This window comes from Taudactylus pleione, unplaced genomic scaffold (genome assembly GCF_031769625.1).
Source record: "Taudactylus pleione unplaced genomic scaffold, aTauple2 ptg001084l, whole genome shotgun sequence".
NCBI lineage: Eukaryota > Metazoa > Chordata > Amphibia > Anura > Myobatrachidae > Taudactylus > Taudactylus pleione.
In genome coordinates, this window is record NW_028285485.1 from 69,308 (window position 1) to 76,286 (window position 6,979).

The window sequence follows — 6,979 nt, forward strand, 5'->3', positions numbered from 1 at the left end:
TGAGCGTTACCTTTTGTTGATGATATGAGTTACATGGTTATGTGTATGCACTCTGGGCGATCTACGCCTGCTATGCCTTTTGTTGTTTGTGTGTGGGCATAGCAGATCTGGCTGATTTCTGGCCGTCCTTTCTTTGCCACCATACATCCTTAAATAAATAATAATTATTATTGCTCCAATAAATCGCCATCAAGTTATCTGCCAAATCCACGTCTCAGTGTCTTTATTTTATGTTAGTATGATAAGTGGTTTGCACACATGACAACACCTCATCCGATAGAAGGTTTATGGTAATTAATAATGAAGTTTAACTTTTATTTATATACCCATGAGTAAATAACTATATACAGTATAGTGTGTTGGTCCCCTGTTCTTTAGGTTTCTATTTACTAAGCTTTTTGTAACACCCCCAATTTGGTGGGATGTCACCGTGTGGATCGTACCTGCTTTTCTTCTGGAACCTGCTTAGGCGTAGATCAGTTCCTCTTTCAGGCTCCAACTATCACAGCAGAGAGACAGGAGACCCCCCAGAAACCAGACCAATAAAAAGAAATGGGGGTTTATTACTCTGGATCACTTTTCTACTAGGACAATTCTAAATGAACATTAGAACATGCAATATTGTTGCAATGCAAAAGGTACACATATAGGATATCACACTAATAAGCTTAGGTTCACTCTATACATACTGTATACTTCTAATAATCAGCCTATACATATGAATGCCAACCTGCTCCCTCTATGTGTTAGAGGTAGTTATACTAAATATAACAAGTTGCAGTTGTAGTTGGCAGAATCTCTAATGGTTCAACTATAAATTCAATAGAGAGCACAATGTCCCTGGGAGTACTCAGAATTCACTGTACAGCCTTTCGTTGGTGCACAAACTTTATAGATAACACTGAACTGTATTACTGGTATCCAATATGGTGTCACTGTCTCTGCCTGTGGGGTCACTGCACAGTTCTGTGTTATACACTACTGCTGTATATCCTGCTGCAGGCTTCTGTCACTGTACAGCAGTATGCTGGCTGCCCTGAGATCACAGACTTCTATGTGCTGGCTGATCTCAGTCATTACTGTGGTGCTTCTCACATGACTGTAATGCTTGGGGCACCTGTGCAGATGCCAGCACTTGTCTTTGCAGCATGCACACTCTCTCCTCTCTCCTGGGCTGCAGCAGCTTTAATAGATCTGTGTTCTATCAGCTTCTCTTGTCCTGCTGCCTTACATGGAAGGGGTCTCCTCCTCACAGTCACCCCGATCAGCTGTTGATCCCTGCTCTCTGTGCCCTCAGTCACAGCACTCTCCAGCACACATCATGGCTCCTGACACGCTCCTCTCTCTGGGTCTCATTCAGAGCCGCTCGTAAGCGGCCATTCGATCGTTCCGAGCGATGTTCGCACATCTGCGCATGCGTACGGTTTGTAATACGCATGCGCGAACCAATCAGTGCGGCCGAAATTCGTTTGTTCGCTAAATAGCGAATGCCTGCTATTTTGAGTGACAGGAGGAGGCGTATGTGGGTGGTAACAGGGGAAGGTGCTTGAAAACGGGGAGTGGAATTCAGAACACAGGCGTGCTTAAAGGTCAAAACGGGCGTCTTATGGGTGTCTATAATTAAAACAGCAGCGTCATTGACCACATCACTTGGTTGTTTTAAAGTCAGAACTGCTCGCAATATAGCGGTAGGAAAAACCAGCCACAAGAATAGTGAGCAGTTCATACGCTGTTAGATGTACTCGATTAATCTAATAAATAGCGGACATGACGTATGATACGAGCGGCAAGGGGGCGTATTTTTAAAAATTACGACCGCATGTTTTGTTCGCTCGTTCAGACATAGAGGCGTGAACAGACCGCAAAGAGCGAACGGTTCATTTGAATAGCCACCCCCTTTTTCTGAACGAGCGAGCGCTAATTGCGTCCGGCTCTGAATCAGACCCTCTATTCCTTGGTTTTACTTTAAATCCTGTGCTGTGTAGTGCTGCTCACAGTTGGCTGCTCCTGGGTCCCTCCTCACTGCAGATCCAGAACTTTCCCCAGCACAGCGCAGCACTTAAAAGTCCACATAAATGAGATCCTTATGGGGTATCACATACTCCCCCGCTAAAATCTTGCGTGTCCTCACGCAATAAACACACTTGCAAAGAACAGTCTCTTGTACATTACTACATAATCAACAATATAATATTCAAATCAATACAAAGTTGAAAACAGCAGTTTAGACTCTACAATGAGCTGGTAACACACCTTTGTGACTCTTCCTGGACCTATATATAGCCTGTTGCAACATGAACGTGAACTCCTCACCACTTATAGTGGTGTACTCACTATCTGGGCCATGTTTCTCTGGGTAAAGATATGTCACAACCTTTTTAGCTACACTAGGTGTTTCTACAGGTACATTAGATTCAGACTGTGGATTAAGAAAATCTGGGCTACTGGGTTTAAGGGGCCCGGATCCCTCTGCTGTGGCCATGTGAATCACCCTTTCAGTGTCTCTTTCCCGGTCAGTGGAACTTGAATCTGCTTGACTGGAGTCAGTCATACTGGAATCGGAACATTCCACTTTCAGTCTGCTCTCATGTATCGGCTCTGAAGAGGGTTGCGGCCTAACTACATCCTGTAGGCTCGGTTGCACCATTTCACTAGGTTCTATCACATGCCGTTTGTCTGTTCACCCCAAGGATTCACTCTGCTCTGGGGTTCTCCCCAACGATTCACTCTGCACTGGGACATTGGGTTCTTGCTGTCTGTGTTCAGCTGGTATCATCTGGTGATATGGTAGGTGCCGACACCTCCGGTAAGACTGTGTAGGATCATCGTTCCATCTATCAGTTGCACTTTCAACTGCTCTTGTCCTTTCTCCACCATTGCTGTATTGATCATTTTGCTGAGTATTACATAGAGTATCTCCATGACATGGATAGCGCCAGTGTTGCTTGCGATCTGTAGCAAATTTGCTGCCTTGTACCGCAACACCACCTGGACCAGTCACATTAACGGCTTTTATGCCTTTCTTTCCATTCGCCAATTCAAACTCGACCATTTCGCCACTTCTCAGGCTTTGGAAACACTTTTCAGGGATGGTTTTCTTAATGGCTGTATAATGTACATATACTCTTCTTTTGGCGTCTGTTCTTTTTATGAATCCGTAACCACGTGGTACACTGAACCACACGACATGACCCAAAAGTCTTCTTGGGCTGGTTCACTTATCGTCAATGGCATAGGATACATTAGACACTGTAACTTGGTCCTGTCTTAATGCAATTGGACCTACATCTGTTCTTGAGGGCTGTCGACAGTTCCGCTCAATGTGACCACTTCGTCTGCATCGTCGACATATAGGTCTCCCTCGAGCGTCGAATTTATTACTTCTTTCTCTCTGGAAAAATCACATCTTGGTTGGTTTTGCACTCTGCAGTCTGGACACCACTCCTCGCGTCCGGTTACAGCCTGTTTCTGTCTCAGGTCTCTTGTCTCCTTTCTCATCTCAGTGAGCCACTGGTTGAGTCCTGCAACCCTGTCAGTAATTTCCCTGATCCTGTTGTCGTCTGCAGCTAGGTTGGCTTGTCGCAGTTCCATGGTCGATCCTGTTCGTAGACGCCAAAATGTAACACCCCCAATTTGGTGGGATGTCACTGTGTGGATCGTACCTGCTTTTCTTCTGGAACCTGCTTGGGCGTAGATCAGTTCCTCTTTCAGGCTCCAACTATCACAGCAGAGAGACAGGAGACCCCCCAGAACCCAGCCCAGAAACCAGACCAATAAAAAGAAATGGGGGTTTATTACTCTGGATCACTTTTCTACTAGGACAATTCTAAATGAACATTAGAACATGCAATATTGTTGCAATACAAAAGGTACACATATAGGATATCACACTAATAAGCTTAGGTTCACTCTATACATACTGTATACTTCAAATAATCAGCCTATACATATGAATGCCAACCTGCTCCCTCTATGTGTTAGAGGTAGTTATACTAAATATAACAAGTTGCAGTTATAGTTGGCAGAATCTCTAATGGTTCAACTATAAATTCAATAGAGAGCACAATGTCCCTGGGAGTACTCAGAATTCACTGTACAGCCTTTCGTTGGTGCACAAACTTTATAGATAACACTGAACTGTATTACTGGTATCCAATATGGTGTCACTGTCTCTGCCTGTGGGGTCACTGCACAGTTCTGTGTTATACACTACTGCTGTATATACTGCTACAGGCTTGTGTCACTGTACAGCAGTATGCTGGCTGCCCTGAGATCACAGACTTCTATGTGCTGGCTGATCTCAGTCTTTACTGTGGTGCTTCTCACGTGCCATGTGCTGTAATGCTTGGGGTACCTGTGCAGATGCCAGCACTTGTCTTTGCAGCATGCACACTCTCTCCTCTCTCCTGGGCTGCAGCAGCTTTAATAGATCTGTGTCCTATCAGCTTCTCTTGTCCTGCTGCCTTACATGGAAGGGGTCTCCTCCTCACAGACACCCCAATCAGCTGCTGATCCCTGATCTCTGTGCCCTCAGCCACAGCACTCTCCAGCACACACCATGGCTCCTGACACGCTCCTCTCTCTATTCCTTGGTTTTACTTTCAATCCTGTGCTGTGTAGTGCTGCTCACAGTTGGCTGCTCCTGGGTCCTAGGGTCCCTCCTCACTGCAGATTCAGAATATTCCCCAGCACAGGGCAGCACATAAAAGTCCACATAAATGAGGGGTATCACACTTTGATCGAGATAAAGCGAATGGAGATACCAGCCAATCAGCTCCTAACTGTCATGTAACAGGCTGTGTTGGAAAAATGACAGGAGCTGGTTGGTTGGTAAGTTATCTCCATTCATTTTATCTCCATCCAAGGTTTAGTAAATAGACCATCACAGTAATTACTAGGGGTGAGAGGGTTCGGATTTCTGAAATCCGAACCCCCCCGAGACCCCCCGATCCGAGGCCGATCCGAGTCAGGCTCAACTTTTCCCGCCTGACTCGGATCTGAAATCGAGGCAAAACATCATCATCCCGCCTTCCGGATCTCGCGGGTTTTGGATCCTATATAAGGTACCCGCGTCGGCGCCATTTTCTCACTCGGCTGTGGACAGTGAAGAGTGAGGGTGGCAGTTAGGGCTGGCTGGGCTGTGTAGTGTAGTGTTGTGCTGTGCTGCGCTGTGCTGCTGTTGTCCATAGGGGCTGTGTCGACTCCTCCAAAGTCCATAGGGGCTGGCTGGACTGTGTTGTGCAGACAGTTGTCCATAGGGGCTGTGTCCACTCCAAAGTCCTGTGCAGTGTCCCAGTCCTAAAGGGGTGCTGTAGTGTTGTCCAGGGGGAGCTCTGTCCATCAGGGGAGCTCCCCCCAAGTGCAAAAAAAATATTTTTTCTGTGTTTGTGAATTGTGTGCGCAGTAGCCGCACGTGCATCAACAAAGTAGTGCCAAGCGTGCGCCTGTGTCATAAGTAAAGGGCCATCTGGCTTGACCATTAAAGGGTGCTGCAACCCCCAAAGTGCACTCCAAACAAAAGAAAAAATATTTTCTGTGTTTGTGACTTGTGTGCACTGTGGCTGCACGTGCATCAACAAAGGAGCAGCGCCAAGCGGGCGCGTGTGTCCCATTAGTAAAGGGCCGGCTGGCTTGTCCGTTAAAGGGTGCTGCAACCCCCAAAGTGCACTCCAAACAAAATAAAAAAATATTTTCTGTGTTTGTGAATTGTGTGCACTGTGGCTGCACGTGCATCAACAAAGGAGCAGCGCCAAGCGTGCACCTGTGTCACATAAGTAAAGAGCCAGCTGGCTCATTTCTTAAAGGCTGGTGTAACCCACAAAGTGCACTACTCTCCAGCAAAAATAAAAAAATATTTTCTGTGTTTTTGTGCTCCTTAGCCGCACGTATATATCAATATAACATAAATGGAGGAACCAAACTTTCTCCGATAAAAATAAAATAGGGAAAGATCAAGAACCACTTCCTCCTAGTGCTGTTGCTGCTGCTAGGAGTTGTTCATCATCCCAGAGAGGAAGTAGGAACACCACTACTTTTACTAAACAATTGACCCTCCAACAGTCCCTAGCGAGGAGGATGAAGTATGACAGCAGTCATCCTGAAGCAAAACATATAACTGAGGCCTTGACTGCTATGTTGGTGTTAGACGTGCGTCCGGTATCCGCCATTAGTGCAGTGGGATTTAGACAATTGATGGAGGTAGTGTGTCCCCGGTTCCAAATCCCGTCTAGATTCCATCTGCATCCTCAAAGCAGCAGTGACAAGCGTGCCTCTGTCTGTTAAAGGGTGGTGTAACCCTCAAAGTGCGCTCCACAAACAATAAAAAAATTCTTCTTTTTTTTCTGTCTTTGTGAATTGTGTGGGCTGTAGCCGCACCTGCATCCTCAAAGCAGCAGCGACAAGCGTGCGTCTGTCTGTTAAAGGGTGGTGTAACCCTCAAAGTGCGCTCCACAAACAATAAAAAAATTCTTCTTTTTTTTTCTGTCTTTGTGAATTGTGTGGGCTGTAGCCGCACCTGCATCCTCAAAGCAGCAGCGACAAGCGTGCGTCTGCCTGTTAAAGGATTACATCGGTGACAGCATCCAAGTAGGCATGTCAGACAGTCCGTACATGTACTGGCAGGAAAAAGAGGCAATTTGGAGGCCCCTGTACAAACTGGCTCTATTTTTCCTGAGTTGCCCCCCTCCAGTGTGCACTCCGAAAGAGTGTTTAGTGCAGCCGGGAACCTTGTCAGCAAAAGGCGTAGGAGGTTGCTTCCACAAAATGTGGAGAAGATGATGTTCATAAAAATGAATTATCAACTCTTCCAGGGAGACCAAATTAAAATTCTCATCAGCTTACCACCCACAAACCGAGAGGGTTAATCAGGAACTGGAGACCTTTATAAGACTTTTGTGTCCTCTTCACAGGATGATTGGGTGGACTTACTACCTTGGGCCGAGTTTTCACATAACTTCAAGTACCACACTTCCTAGAATTC

The 6,979-nt window shown here is 46.1% G+C and overlaps 1 pseudogene; it reads right to left on the reverse strand.

Moving 5' to 3' along the window:
• Positions 1-2,253: 2,253 nt before the first annotated feature.
• Positions 2,254-3,591, reverse strand: LOC148453828 (uncharacterized; annotated as a pseudogene).
• Between the last annotated feature and the right edge of the window lie 3,388 nt (positions 3,592-6,979).